Source organism: Ooceraea biroi, chromosome 4 (assembly GCF_003672135.1).
Source record: "Ooceraea biroi isolate clonal line C1 chromosome 4, Obir_v5.4, whole genome shotgun sequence".
Classification (NCBI taxonomy): Eukaryota; Metazoa; Arthropoda; class Insecta; order Hymenoptera; family Formicidae; genus Ooceraea; species Ooceraea biroi.
Genome location: NC_039509.1, coordinates 3,595,479 through 3,611,959, shown reverse-complemented (window position 1 = coordinate 3,611,959; position 16,481 = coordinate 3,595,479). Strand labels below are relative to the sequence as shown.

Here is a 16,481-nt window from a genome sequence, read left to right as displayed (position 1 = left end):
GATACAACGCAATAAACTGCGAGGTCGTTTCAATTTTTACGAGTGATTTTTGCACAAGTACGCTCGTAAGAGCGTAACGAACAGAGCGACGGATTGGACGTAGATAGAACGTATTAAAAGCGTCGTCACTCAGTTATTTACCGGCAGCTTCCCGATAGCGAAAATCGCGATTTTCCGAAATTCCCGGTTAAAATCGGCCCGGTCACTCGTGAAGAGAGAGGAGAAGAGAGAGAGGGGAGAGGAGAGAACGCGCGCCCACGTTACCTACACAACGGTGTCGCGCTACACGAGAATCAATTTCAGGAATTCAGTAGCAAACGAACGAGAGTGTACCCGACTAGGGAAAGAGAGGAATGGCGCTGGCCGGAAGGGTAATCGTAAACTAATTGGAAGTAAATTCGTCCCACCGCGTAATTGCGCGTTTTAATCGGAACTCACGCGAAAGCGCTCTCGCTCTCCAGTAGACGGCCCTTCATTTACCGAGTGCTTTAAAAGGACCCGTATCGTGTGCGCGGCTCTGTAATTTAAAACAAAAAATTACATCTTTGTCCAGTCGAAGGGCCGGTAGCGAAATTTCACCGCGACGATAAAACAAGATCGCCGAAATTCTGCTCGTTCCTCCGTCGGCAGCACGTCGACTCGACGAAATTTTATTGAAGATTCCCGGTGCGGTATATCGGCGCGATTTAACGGACTAATATAAGAGCCGAAAGGCATAGCGGACATTACACGCGAAGCTACATAGAAAATCCATGCGACGTTTCTGCAAAATATCACGGGAAAAAATGTCACTGAAATAACAGCTATTTATAATCCACGCTTTTGTAATAACGAATACATAGAGTATCACGCGTCGTGGATTACGAAATATCGATTACTCAATTCATGCGTCATACGTTGCAATATGTGCCATGAAAATATCATCAAAAGTATCTTAAATAATGTAACGCGAGCTTCGCGTATTTCGAAAATGTTTCCCCAAGAGTAAAAAATAAATTTGCAAAACTGAGCATTCGACAAACATCGTGCAAATTATTATTAAATCATAAAAGATGATATGATGTGTAATAAATTCCTAGCAACAGAATGCCATTATCTATCAACAAAAGATAATCATTTCAGTAACATGTACATATATCTGCGTGATATATTATATAATTATAAAGCTGATGCCACATTTGCAGTCGAATAGCCGTTGTAACGAGAGACAAAGTCTATCCTGCTGGGGCGCAGGGAAGGGTGCGCATTTTCTATAGTAAGCTCCGGATATCACCGCGGAGAGAGAGAAACGCTCGGAACGAATCAATCCAATCAGAGACGACATTGTGCGAGATCCGCTTCGCTCGCTCTCTTCGCGCTCGCATCGGCGAACTCGTTCTCCCAACACACCCCGTCAAATTAGCCGAAGTTTCACGCGCGCTCCGCCAAAACTTGATACCCCTGGCACGGCCAATCAAACTTCGAGTTACGGTAATCCCCGGGTCAAATATTCCCGTTTACACGTTACAGGTTACGGTGTAAGACGGGCCGTTTCCTCGAGTTTCTCTTGAGCCGCTGCTAATACCTGGAATTTCCTGCGCAAGTTGTCATCCGGTCACGGCAGCCAGTTACGATCGCGAGACCGCGATTTTCTTGCCACGGGGGAAAGATGAGGGTGAAGACGAATTATCCGGAGATGCAGCCCGGACCGCCACGCGGATTGCTGACTTTCGTGCGGATCACGTCTGCTAACTCGTCCAGGTACGGGATAGCTCTTATTGCGGCAACAATCGCGTAACAATCCGGCGTTCGTTAGCCGAGTTAATTAGCGAGAAACGTGTAAATGAAAGAGGGAGGCCCGAGGGAAACCTCCCGGGAGCGAGAGAGTAAAGGGACCGAGGAGAGCGCAGCAATCTCTATAAAACTACACACGCGGAAGAGAACCTCGGACAGGACCGACTCCACCAAATGGAATTACTTAGAGCAAACGCGTTACTTTTTCAGTGCCACTATCCGATCAGCCACTTCCCTTGTTACGAAGTCGCGCAATGACCACCATCCTAGCCATCTTCCACCCTCTCGTCCTCCTCCGTCTCCATCGCGCCCCGTTACATTCGATTCCAAGGGAAGCGCAGATGTATGTATGCTCCATTCCCCGTTCTTGCCCGTAGATAGGTAGGTTGGTTGGTTCCATTGGGGTCCGCCACCCTCCACCCCCGTTCCGCCGCGCAGTTCCGTTCGCGCGCGAACACGGTCACATCCATATGCAAATTTATTCCGCCGGTGTGTCAGTATACGTGCGCGCGTATGCCGTCCTGGCGCGTGTGCGTGCGGAGACTCGTCGTCCGGCCTGATCGCGCGGCAGAGAGGGTCATAAATTAAATGATGTAAATGCTCTGTCCACCCTCTGTCGCAGCGAGCGGAGACGACACGCATACACACACAGTGCCAGGCCCTCTCGCGCTCACCCTCCCGACTGCTTGCTGCCGCCAGTCCCCTCCGTATCCTGCCACCTCGTCCTCCTTGCCCCTAGGGCCAGCATCCCCGACGATCCTGACGATCGTCGTTATCCTCCTCGCCTTTGACGTTGGACCTCACCGACTGATTATAATTATCGGGACGGAGCGTAGGTACGTCTATCCGCTCGCGCCGCGGGATGAAAGCGGGCGGATAGCAGCGAGAAAACGAGCGCGCTATCTGTTATGTTGATTTTGCGGAATGTGATGAATGCGGCGTATCAAACTTATCGTGATTCGCGCAATCCCGTAGTAGAGGGACCGGTGCATATTGATAATTTTACTCGAATATTAATTTGTTGGAAAAAAATCCGTGTCTATATTACGTGACATAAAGTGAGATTATTTGATTGAAATTTCACGAAATTTAAACAAAAATGTAAATTTAAATTCTGCTCACGCAGAATCGATTGAAAACTTATTAAAAGGAGGAGACACTATTATTCATTAGCAAGTTTGAAAAGTTCACCCCAACAGAAAAATATCTCCACTATTACTCTCTCATGCCTAACTTCCTCCCATCGTGGAAGAAAATTCATTTTCTACCTTTTCTGTGTACTCCCTCGCTTTTGGGGATGCGCGCACGGGAAAAAAATCGACACTTACGGGGTTACCCGAAACCTACGTTATCTATTTATACCTCTCAATATCCGGCTCATCGATATTTATCTCCCTCTCTTCGCCATCCTCGAACGTAGCGAAAGAATAAGTATCCGGCAGATTCCCGCCGTGCGATCGATAAGCGTGCGAGCTCCGACCTGATTTCTTCGATGTTAACTTGACGAGAGAGCGTAGAAACCTTCGATCGGAGACGGGTAAGATCAACGGGATCGCTAAGCTCTGCTCTCAATCGGATCCGAATTTGATAGTATTTGAACAGCCAGCGTCGCTCTCGTAAATTCGGCACGCCGTTTGTGTATTCCCTCCCTCTCTCTCCTCGTCCTCTCACCCCCCGGCCCTGGCAATGCCACTCTTGGCTCCCTTCTTCCGTGCGATCCGATATTTGGTTCGGTGCAGATAACCGCTATCGATTGTTGTCGCCCGTTTTCCTAAAGAACGAATCGTGTTTGCAATGAGCCGGCAGTATAACTTCCGTCCCCATAAACTGGGAGCGCGTTCAAACAGATCCGGATACAAACGAACGCGACGCCCATCCGCCTCGCTCCGAAGAACAAAACGGGATTGCGCGGTCGTCCAAATGTCCTTATTTGCAAATGTGCTTGATTAATAGACATTAATACATCACTCGAATATATCACTCGAATTTATGTTTATCGTGCGCATAATGATTCGATATCTTATTAGAAATGTGCATTTCATGAAGTGAATTACAATCAGAATTCGCTGATTCGTAGTCGGGTCAGGTCGCAAACCTTGACTGTGTGCCGTAATCATTTGATTAACGAAGATAGATATCGATATTGAAGAAATACGACTTCTCTCGGCTAGCTTGGCGACAGGTCGACTTGCTCGTCGCCGAACCGCGAGTAGACTTTGATCAATACGCGGCGGATTGTCTGCTTATGCCGCTCCACCCGATTGTCTCCCGGAGATGTAAAATACCATCGGCACGTTATTCATTTTGTTCTTACGAAGGTTGTTCACCCAACCCAACCGTTGCGCAGCTCGCAACCCTATATCGAATTCATGCGATATACGTTGCGCGATGTTCGCGGCCGAGCGCGCATCCACCCTCCGCGCGCGTAAAGCCGATGAAAATGCATCGGCCGTAAATAACGTCGGTCGGGTTTCGAAGGCGTGCATCTGCGCTTACAAGCAGATAAAATCAACTTGACCTCGTTCCACTCTCCGGTCGCATTTTCAGCTTCTTACGCTTTGCGCTGTCCCCACCCCGGCGTGATCGAGGAAGAGAGAGAGAGATGCAAACACCCCCGTTTTCCAATCTCGGGAAAGTCGGCGTGCTCATTAAGCGAAATCTGCTTGGACTTTCAATCACTGCAGATGACGCAATCGCGCGTGTTGGTAGCGCGGTTTGCATCTGTCATGGCATATTTTCACGGCGCGAACCCATATCCTCTCGTTCGAGATATCCGAGGTTGTCATTTAATTAATACTTAATCTAATTCCGACCGATTGCGCCTGTTACGATTAACCGCACCGATTGATTCGTGCAGCAGCGAAAAATTCTGATACAGCACGGTGTTTATGCAATCCCGGATTACATGCTTAATATGCAAAATGTATGTACGCACGTATAACATATCGTAATTATGATGATCAACATGCCGTGCTTTCCATATCAATACCGCTGCAATTATGTGCGTGTACCTTCTGTACATGCAGAAATGGATAATATTGATCGCACGAAAATATCATACGGAAATTCGCATCGAAAAACTGCGCGGTCGTCGGTCAGGAAAATACACGATCGCTTAAAAATGAGATCTTGCTTATCGCGCGACAAAATTGCGAGGTGATAATTTAGTATCGCCTCTGCTCTAAAAAGCTGCACTTTTCGTACGGATGCACATGTTTACGTGGCATAACATAGAATTCCGGCGTCAACATCAATCATAAATCAAGCGTGACAATCGTGCCGTAATATAAAAGTCACATAAATCGTTAGCCCGATGATCCAGCTTCGCAGGCCAGATAGTTATGTGAGTTTCGGGATTGGTTTGCGGCTTCTATAATATTCAGCTCCGTGCGTCCGTCGCTCCCGCGCTTCCGAAAATTTTGATGGAGATTTTAATCGGATAAAACGAAGCAAGAGGCGAATGCGCACAGGAACAAAACGGGTGCTTTTACGGCGGAAGGTGCTGAATATTCAAAGTAGCGAGGCTGGGACGTACGTCATTCCAACCCTCGTCTCGCAACGGTGCTCGTGCGCTACGCGGCTTTTTAATAAAAGAATAAACATCAACATTATTAAGTAAATCCATGTGCTTTCTGATTGCGCTCTCTTTCTCTCTTTGCTGCTTGAGTTTAGACAAAAACTTTATTTTAAATCTGTCATTTCTCTCTCTCTCTCTTTCTCCTTCCCTCGTTCTCTGGCTCTTCAAGAAAATACACGAGGAAGGCTTTCATTTGATCGTACTATTGTGCATACCGTCATGTACACGTCTATATTATTTATACATATCATAAAATCGGAATATGTAGACACATACGAGAGAGAAATTGAATACATGTATAGAAAATGTACTCACACACACACAACGTTAAGATGGAACAGGAACAGTTAAATTAAACTTACACAAGTAACGATATTATCTCTCTTGCAGTTACCACCTTACGAAAGCAGTTCTTGCATTTACATGACCGACCGCCGACGGATCTTGCCCGTTAGAGATCCAAAATGGCTTTCTCCAGTATATTCCGTAACTGCCGCGTTAACGGGATACGGGTCAAAATTAAGTTTCGCAGTGCGCCAACGTTAATTCGCCGAGACATTACAGGATAAGTTAACAGGCTTTTACACTGGTAACACAATTACGCTTCGTTACAGAAAATTCAATAAGAGGACACGAAATATTTAAACCGATAATCGTTCGACGTTCCTTGCCTCTGCCTGCAGTCATAACATTGCCTCGCCAGTGTAAGCATGTCTGAAAAGCGACGAGATACCCATTATGATCGTAACTTCGTAAAGCGACGGGATCACGGGGAAAAAAACATCAACTCTGAGTAGCCACGTTGGAGATTTATTGTTACAATTTAATACGAGAACGAATCGATAAGCGATAGAATGTGCCGAGTAAATATCTCCGATCTTTTATGCTCTGCTCAAAAATTTTGCAATATTTGCCGAGCATGTTATTATTGCCTTTTCAATTAATGTTCTGTTTCGTCATATCGATTTGCCGTGCGAGTTTTCCTCCCTAATTGCAGAATTTACAAGCGTGCTTCGATCCAGCTAACCACGCGGTGACCAAATAATCCAATTTTTATAATAAAAATTCGCAGAGCAACAGAGCCTGTCGTAAAGTGCAGGGGCGCAGCTGCACGTCACTGTACTCAGTTGTCTAAATGAAAGACACGCCACGCACGTCGTTTTTGCGTCACGTTTTATCTCGTATTCATCTCGTCTAGTCTTTTTTCTCCCTGCTCTCCCTCTCGCATTAAATTTTTATATCATCTGCCGTTTACAACTTAAGTTTATATAGCGGAATTTGTGTCGAGTTAAAGCACCGAAAGCGACCAAAACTAATTCAAGCCCGTAACGTTACGTTTAAAAGGCGACCCCGCCGGGGCCGAGGTGTCTCTCTCTTCAACCCCGTGTTATTATCTTTTACATCGTAAAGCGTATGGTCGTGCTTTCACGTGGGGTTCGAGGCGAGCACCCTTGCAAAACGCCAGGTGCACGTCAGAACGTAGCCGTCGCCTCGTGCCCGTTTTTTCTTTTCGTATGGTTGGAAGTTTAATCGCGCGCGGTAAATAACGTCTCGCTGTGAGGAGGAACGTCCCGCAACACGCAAGTTTGCAACGTTTCTGCAATGACAACCTCGTTACGGAGATATTCAAACGGAGATATTCATTCGGCGGTCGCCCACGAAATAACGCACAGTTCAAGAGATGAAAAGTTTCGTAGAATTGCGAATTAAGGAGGGAGATTTTGTGAGAGACTGATCATGACGCACGATAAAACGCGTTCTGGGTGGTGGGATGAAGTCACCACGTCATTCATGGAACAAAGCAAGCTCCTTCAATTATATCCGACGAGCATTTGCTTGATGCCCGCCGTTATCGGCGACGAGATTGCGTACGGAGGCGTGCGCTGCACGCCTCGCTCGCCGAAAATCCAATAGAGGATAAAACGACAGGGAGACGAGGGAGAAAATCGAGACGTTACTCCGCACTTCGACCGAGGTAAAATATCCCCGCAAATAACCCGAATTCTATCTGGATCGAGGAGGGAGTGCGCGCGAAAAGGGGGATAAGAAGGCACGTCAAGGAGGAAGAGAGAGATAGAGAAGACTCACGAGGGGTAAGAGAACGGGTCAGCCACCTGCTTACGTATTCGATCACGTAAGTACACACGGGAGCACGGGGCGGAAGAAGAGGAGTCGGCTGCCAGAGAGTTGCTGCGATCGGCAGTAAGCGGGAGTGAGTCTTGAGACGGTGGTAGCGGTGGCGGTGGCGGTGGCGTCGGGTTGCCTGCGCCCCTCGAGAATATCGCGATATTGCTCGCGTTAACCGGCATCGCGGATCGGGTTTCAAAATCCCGGACCGTAACGTCGGCGTGTGCCGGCGCGCCCGGAATCTTAAACACTGCGGCCAAGGGATGATCGAATCGCCAACGGTAGAGGCAACAGCCGAAATAACGCCGATGCTCAGGGTGCTCCGTCGCAGTACCGTCCAGGTTCATCACCCTTGGTCCTTATCCATAAAGATTTCGGATTTCGAATCCACTTGCACTTACTGTTACTTATAAATATGCTGTATTAGGAGCTTCTCTTAATAAAGATGATCAAGATGATCAGTGATTTTGGATAATGTGAAAGTAATCTCAAAGTAATAGTTTCATTATTATATATGAAATCAAACAAATTTTGTTTCATCAAAAAAAGAAAATTTTGAAATTAAAACTAAATTATAAAAATTAAAATTATTAAAATTAAGCACATTAAGTTATTCATTTCTCCTATTTTATCAAATTGTAAAAAGTTAATGGTTATTAAAAATTATGAGAAAATAATTTTTTCTTTTTCTTTATATATAATTCTCTTTTATATTCTCTTCTTTATTATATTCCTATTACAACATTTGGTACGGTATCAGACAGATAATCATGTACGAATTAAATGCAATGCAGATTATTATGCAATGACGCTATTTATGCTGGTGGGCGCTCCATGCAATTATAACTATCGTAGCCGCACTCGCCGTGCTTTAGCGATGATACCAGCGATACACAAGCGCCCTGTGCAAATATGTTCCCTACCACCATCACCAAACGATCACTATGACTGGCAGATAAATATTATTGAAGGCTAACGAGATTCTCTGCGGCGTGGCAAAATGCAAAATGACAGGTACGGTATCTCCATTTTCAATTCTATCGCTCTCCCTTCCTCCCTCCCTCTCTCTCTCTTTCTTTCTCTCTCTGCTCTCTTTCCCCCGAGCGTGTTTTTAACGCTTCCCATTTAACTACCTACGCTCGCGCAAAGAAAATACGGGGAGATCGAGCGTAATGCGAAGTGAAACGGAAAATGAAAAAAGAGAGACGGGAACGGTGGGAGAGGAACTTGGCAGAGAAACGAGAGGTTGCACCATTGAGATGCAACTTCAATATTGATATGTCGGATTGGCTGGTGCTCCGACATTGGTGGCGAGGAGATCACAGAGAGTCACAGCAATCGAAGGATAGGATGGAGAGGATAAAGCAGGCAAGGATGCAACACGTCCATAGCTTATGCACGAGCCTCGCGAAGTACGCGAAAGATCGGGTGAAATTGGGCGAGATATTATTGAACGTTTCCGCTATAGAAGAGAGAGAGAGAGAGAGAGAGAAAGAGCTCCCAACATGCGCAGAGGTAAAGAGAGAAGAGCGGGTTTCGATACGCAAGCTGCACTCACAACTGAGAGACTGCGTCAATCGAATCGAATCATACATATAAAGAATTTAAGAATAACGTCCGTTTCGCTTCAGGTTGTAACGTTCTATCAAATAAAGAGGCGAAAGAAAGAATTCGATTATTCTTGCGGAACAAGAATGTTTCGGAAGAATGATACGCGATGATATGCATCAGACGCGTGTCTACGCGATTAAAATCTATCTAGAAAGTTTCCATCTTCAAAATAAGTAATCAAAATAAATAATTGAAAAATCATTATAAAATACATTTATACATTCCCTACCAAAAACCAAATCCCCAAAATTCAGACACCTATTCCCAACACTTTAACGTCGCCTGAAATTTTCTTCGCGTTCGTAAATGCTCACGGAAGAACCTTTTCAGTTTTTCCCGAAAGTGTCGATAGATTCCTTCGCCTATGACGTCACATAACCTGGGCCGTCTCATATCGCCTTAAACGACTCTGAGTTGTTACGTTCACGTCGATCGCACGCTCGCAAAACCGGTGCGACATACCGAATTTAACTTACCCGATTCGCAAGATGTCCCGCGGCTATCTTTCGTAACGCAGAACTTCATTATTCCCCATGTCGCCGTCGTCGTAAGACGACGTCGTGCCTTGCCGCATGGGAGAGAAAGAGAGACAACGCCGAGGGGGACGAAGTCGCAATTTCCACGTGAAATCCGACCGGAACGCAGACGTAATCAGAACGAGAGACGTAGACCCCAGTGTACCCCCATGGACAGAATTGATGGACAGCTGGTGGTCCGTGACGCGACCACCTGACATTCTTGTCCGATCGGACTGACATGCCCCTGGGATCATGCATGCGAGTTTCGTGCTCACGTAGCAAAACGTCTGCTACCCCGATCCCTCGGCCGTGCACCGAGAGCGCACAATCCCGAGGCTCTACGCCAGATTATCGTGGTCGCGAGAATAAAAAAGCATTATTAAATCCCCGAGATCGCTCTTTTTGTTAAACACCTTGCGTACGTTTAACGAAGCGAAGCGCATTCGTAACGTGACACGGCTGTCATCAAATAGCTCGCTCGAAACCTGAAACACTGCGCGTTACTTTCAACATTGCATAGCTTGAAATTTACGGATTGCAATGTTGCTTCGAGACACTTGTACGCAATATAAAATATCTTGAAGTATTAGGACGTACATCTAATTGTACATTTAAAATAATAATATAAATATACAAAACCGTACCGCAGGCGTATAGTACAACGCATCTCCTTTGCCGCTTGGAAGAGAAGAGTTCCACTGAGCGCGATGGGCTGAAAGACGAACGACCATGTAAAAAGCGCAAGCGGTTATTCGCGCTGCGGCAGGACTTCGCGATTTCGGAGCGATACGAGGAGCAGAGTCGGGTTTGAAATACGAGCGACACCTCGGCCGCGTCTGAATGCAACCTCGTTTGCACGCAAATGTGCACGCGCGGCGGACTGCGCGCGAGTCCGTTTGCACATCGGCAAGCCGTGCAGAATGTCGCGTCGCGTCGCGGCGCGACATGCAAAGAGCATCACGGACGGACGCTCGCACGCTCGCACGCGAAATTGAAAGCGCACCTCGCGAAATCGAACCGGAATCCGGAATCGCGAGGTGCAACCGGATATGAACGATCCCGGCAACGTGACGCGACTCGGCGAACGCGATGGGTCGGTTACTGACGCCGAAACAACGGAGGCGCCTATATTTTTCGCGTTGTTCGTTCGTTAAGAATGATTGATGGATCCTCTTTTTCAATCACGACTAAAGATTATTATTATTTGTATTATTTTCGGAGACATACGGATAGTTACGTCAATTTGTTGTTAATCTTTAATAGCTCGCTCGAACGGCTTTTCGTTATTATTGTAACGAGCAAGCAACGACCTTAACGTTATCATTTGCAATCCTATTTGCCATACAGAGACACACGTAAACGCTTGTACACGCGCATGGTCACAGATGCAGTCGCGTCGTTGTCCCTGTAGAATTCTAGATACTATCGCTGCATGTATGCAGCCAGTGCGTGTATACCGGAATAACACGTATCCGCAAAACGAGACCCGAGTGTCCCATCTGTCACGGACGTTTCAATCAACGCATAACTAATAAACAGCGCTTGAATATAAGTCAGCTGCAGCGCTCACTTAGTTATCTCCCACTTGTGCACACACACACGTACGATTTTTCTCAAACAATTTGTTTTTCGTTACAATTCCTAATATGCGTCTTGGACTCGTAATAACATATAAAGTTCCAACTTTTTTTCAAATCAGTTGCATAACACACTCGGCTAAAAATTCAAATGATGCAAAGGCTGTATCCAAAGGTAGCAAAAACTTGCCGCACATGACAAAATCTAATTAGAGATTCCTGTACGATCATTAGACGTACGATGGCGAGCGAGCGCAGACGGATATGGGCGCGCTACACGAAGCGGCTATTCGAATGGACCATTTCTCGGATCGTCGTGACACGCGCAATTCATCCCTCGCAGCCCTCGGCCGTTAGCGTAATTGCACATACGGGCGCCATTAGGCACGCGCGACGCTATGTCGGATCCCGGCGTCGAACCACCTGCGAAATCGTCACTTTGTTTCGGCGTAAATCATGCCCGGAGCAATCTCGCGCGACGCGCGCCGAGGATGCGACGCGTCCGCTTTACTCATCTTGATGCCAGCTCGCCCGAGGCGTTCCGCGATGCGTGCACGTTACTTGGTGATACGCGCACGATCCACCACCCCCAACGTCAACCCTCGCCGTTAAAACCGACATTGCATGCTAGAGCTCGTTAGTAGAGCATGGGATACCGTGAGAGATAGGAAAACGACGCGCCGCATGGCGAACATTAAACGAGGTGCATAGAGTGAACTCCGAGCGAGCAAACGAGCCGCCCTCGTCCTCCCTATCGGGGTTGCTATCCCAGGATGGACCGATCGGAATTCACCGATACTTGAACTTGGGTTAAGGACTGGTTCGCGTGCTCGCTTTTGAGCAAACTTAGTGGCGTTCCGATCTACATATAGCTTGATTACTGCGACTCCGCTATCTGCGATTTCTCTCTGGCGAACGCGGCCCGGTTACTGCGAACAATGTTACTTTCGCAGAGTGGCACAAAGAGCTGACCGCCTCGGTGGCCTCGGATCAAATGAAAAACCGTCGCAGGAGCGAATTCTTATGAAATTCCCGTATCTCGTATGCATTAAATATAATGCATACACGGGCGATTTTAATACACATCGCAGATCAAATATCGCACACGCAAGGACGCTCATAAAACATCAATTGTCCTACATTGACGTGGGACAATGGGATACAATACTTTCATCTCGTAATCTAGGAAATTTTATTCAATGTGAAAGGCAAATGCAATATCTTTCAAGCAGATGATTCTTGACAGTCCATCGATGGTTCTAACAATTTCCGCGGCACAGAAGTCGGTAGCACTATTAGTCGCTGATAGAATCTCGAGGCAATCGCTCGCTCGCTCTGGCGAAACGCATGTATGCACCTCGCCGAGGCTTTCTCGCCCGCGGAGAACGTCTCGATGGTCGGTTGCAGATGTACCTAACTGCACTACGGGGCGTATTCATTACCGGGCCGCCGGAACCCAGGTTGCCGAGACGATTAAACAGGGAATGGGAGGATCCGCCAATGATTGGCTACACGGGACCGATTCGCTGTCTACGGCTTTATCGCACTGTCATTCCGCCTTCGCTATGGTGCCTCTCCGCCATAGTATCCTTATCTCCGCCACTCCGCTTTATTCCCTTCGACCATCGCTACGTGCCCCGACCGATTCGCAGCGGCTAACTCGGAAAAACTGCCGGGAATATGTACGACAAATCGCTGGCGAGGGTCAGCGAGGATATCCTGATCTGGATATCTGTCGTCGGAAAATGATGATCCACACCTGGTCCGCGATGGAAACGCTTTTGCACGCGCGTTGCGTTTCGTTCGTGCGGCGTGCAAAGCTTTTCTCTGAGATGCCGTAATAATAATCGTGCATCTATCAAAGTAAATCGACATTTCCGCGTCTCACTCACTTTGCACATTACGCATAAATATATAAAAAGAAAGGTAATTTCACATTGACAATAAAACGCATCGGGAGATCGATAGAGTAGCAATCACGCGAGTCTATGTAACTTGCACGTAGATATTCGAATGAAAAAAGTTTTCGCGATCATTAGCAGCGCAACTTTCTAATTCGCCGGACAACTGAAATCGTTGGCGACATTATTGCGACGGAAAAGCGGTATTAATACCGCTTTGAGATCCAGCATTGCGCGTATGTAGGATAAAGCCGACGACGTCAACGCGGCAATCAGTCGAGTTGCAAGCCGGCCGATCCGTTGCCGCTGCAGTGATGTTAATGGCAACTCATTACGCGTTCAATGGCGTGAATCCTCCATTCGAGCGCGTGTCGATATTAAAAGACAACTCCGGGGATGGATTCTCTCTCTCTCTCTCTCTTCCTCCAACCCCCCGCGTCTCGTACGTGTACGCGGCTATTATTCCATTTAACCCAACATCGCGTTACAAGAGGACCCTGTGAGCACATCAGGAATAGATAATCCAACGCAATCGGCTAAAATGTATTCGCGCGTCACGAGAAATGCAATTACGCATTCGCGTCAGTCGGCCATTCGCGCTGCGCGTTCATCGCGCGAGCTTACAAGGGGTTGGAAAGGGGAGGAGGGAGCGGGTGGCTTATACTGGCTCACAGGGTGCGTATTTGCCGATCTGTCGGCATCGATGATTCATCTCCACGTCGGCTCCGACCTCGGCGAACAAAAGCGAGGATCCGCGCGGATGCCAGCGAGCTAAGAATAACGCGCCGAGCGGAAAGCATTGCTCGCGCGTTATCGCGTCGCATCTCGCATCTGCACGCGCGTATCCGCGTCTGATCGATGAGATTTAAGTCGACGGTCGTCCCCGCATCTCATTCGTATCATGTCGAGAGTAATCCTATACCGTCCGCTCGACTCGCAGCATCGGCGATGCGCCGCGTCGCGACGCTCGGCGTCGGAACGCCCGTGATCGGTGGTGCCACGCGCGTACACGCCGCCACCTTGAGTTAAGCCGACGCGGGCACACGCGTGTGCGTGCACGCCAGTTGCATAAATCCCGTGGGGATGATGTATGGTCCTCCGCGAGGGGAGACGCTCTATCCAACTATTATATTTGCCGGACAAGTCCGCGTTCGCTCTCGCACGTCGCACGTCTCGTACGCACGTACTCCTTTGGCTGGCTGTCGCTGCGCTCGACTGTAAACCGAGCATGCCAGCTTTTAGGGACGGTTTCATATATCTCGTTTTACCGCCTGTCCGGGGAGAAATATAAATTCCGCCCTAAATAAATATACGGCGCCGTATATAAATTTGTGTTTAGTCTTCGCGTTATTTTGTGTATCTCATCCGCGCGCTCGCGCGCGGACATGTGTGCGCATATGTGTATGTGTGTGCTCGATCGCGCACCGATGATTTATTCACGTACGTGGATTCGGTCCAGATCCGTATATCTCGCGTTCTCGAAACGTAATCGCACGTGAAATTCTTTATCGGATGCCCGACGTATCATCGTAAATATGAGGCCAATGACAATCCCGCCCGCACGTCGTGAGAAGATTACGCAATGATGATGAATACGGTCCTTCAACGAAATGCCGCGTGCGTTGTCCGGAATATTTATTAAGAAGCTGTGCAAAAGTGTATAAATAAAAGAGATATAATTTACGACGTTTTCAGTTTATCGATCTTGTAGCGCAGTACTTTTGCATATAGCCCATTGCCGCGTCGATTTGAAAGGACACTCGAGAAGCGTACCGTACAACGAAAAATATAATAACGTATTTACGAGGATGCAACTTGTCTCTCGTGAAGACGCGACGTGCCTTATTTATTTACTCTTCGGCTCCTCGACTCCTCCAACTAGTTGCGTCCGTCGAAAACTGTTCGGCGGACTGCTCGAAAGGACGATTGGCGAACGAAGTTTCGATCTTCGTCGGGCGACGCATCCCCCGTAAGAAATGTTTGCTCGCGCGAAGCAGGAAAAGATACCGAAACGTGGAAACGGTTGCGCTTGAAGGGGACGGGATGGAAGGAGGGAACATTAACGACAGACGCGAGTCCAAACTCAAACGCGATCGTTTTATTTCCTCGCCCCGGCGTTCTCTTTTTGCGCCGACGGTGTCTCTTATTTTTCCCGCCGAGACGATCGGTCTCGTTAGCTTCACTCTGCCGGTTCTCCGCTCCGCCCTCGACGAGACTTTCGCAACTATGAGGCCATTTACATACAAATGCCCGTTAGCAATGGACATTCCCGCGAGCTCCTCTCGACATCGGTACCGTCTCGCCTCTCTCTCCCGCCTCTTTTCGCTGATCCGTCGTCCCTTTTTCGAGCGCACGCCTCGTTTCGCTTACAGAAGCCCCGGTAATTAAGTAGGTATCACGTTTGGACGTTTCCATCGGAGAGAATAGAGAGAGAGCTTTTACTTTCGCTACCCAGGAGACTCCACCGACCGGGAGGTGAACCACGGTAAAAAGAGTCGCGTTAATCAACTTCGACGGGAGTTGGTAGATTGAAATACCGGAATAATTTAGCAAAGAACATTTGGCGGAATGGCTGCGATTGATATTAAATGATATTAAGGATGTATATGTGGAATTTATTGCAAAATTAAAACGTTCTCATTTCTTCCACGGATTGAGAACTATTTAGAATTAAACGACATCACTATCGAATTCAAATTACCGAAAATTGGCCTCGCGATTTCCTCTCAAGCTTCTTTCAAGCCTTTCGAATTTCCCCGAGTCCTCCCGATAGCCGCGTATATGGCACTACAGGAACCAAGATTGGCAGGATCTCTCCATTTCTGACGTCGTAACACGTAAATCGGCTAGTACGCCGAGGTTAGGCGCGTTTAACTGTCTACCTTACAGGTGAAATAATCGTGAATACGAAAGAGCGAAACCAGAGAACGAGCGGCGAGAGGAGAGCGAATGGGGAGCGTCGGATTGCGGAGGAGGGTGGAGACCGCGCACGTTCCCGCCGATATTGAAGCCGGATTTATGAAGGCTCGCCTAGGGTCACGTATCGCACGGCGCCCTTTCACGCGAGCGGGCCGGCCCCCCGTACACGATCTGACCCGGTTCATTTTTCACCGAGTTTCTTCGGTCCCGTAGTAGATCGTCCGCGGCACGGAATCGGGGCCGTCACGATTACCCGTGCCGCCGGCTGGCTCCCGATAAGACGTAAAGGCTACGTTTTCCATCACCGTGCCGCGCGCGAAATACGAGCGAAATGCAAGCGCGAGAGAGTGAGAAAGAACGAAGGGAAGAGGAGAAAGGAAGGAACAGGGGAATGAGAGAAGGATCGAGGTGGAAAGTGAGAGAAAAGCGAAATTGCGAATGCCTGCCGTGAAGCAGCTAGCCGAGTGCGGGCGAATGT

General features: G+C 48.0%; 1 protein-coding gene across 4 annotated transcripts in view; it reads right to left on the bottom strand.

The window, feature by feature from the left end:
* The window catches only part of LOC105280652, a 379,732-nt gene that overhangs the window by 302,465 nt on the left and 60,786 nt on the right, over positions 1-16,481 (bottom strand). The gene's annotated exons all lie outside the window — the stretch shown is intronic.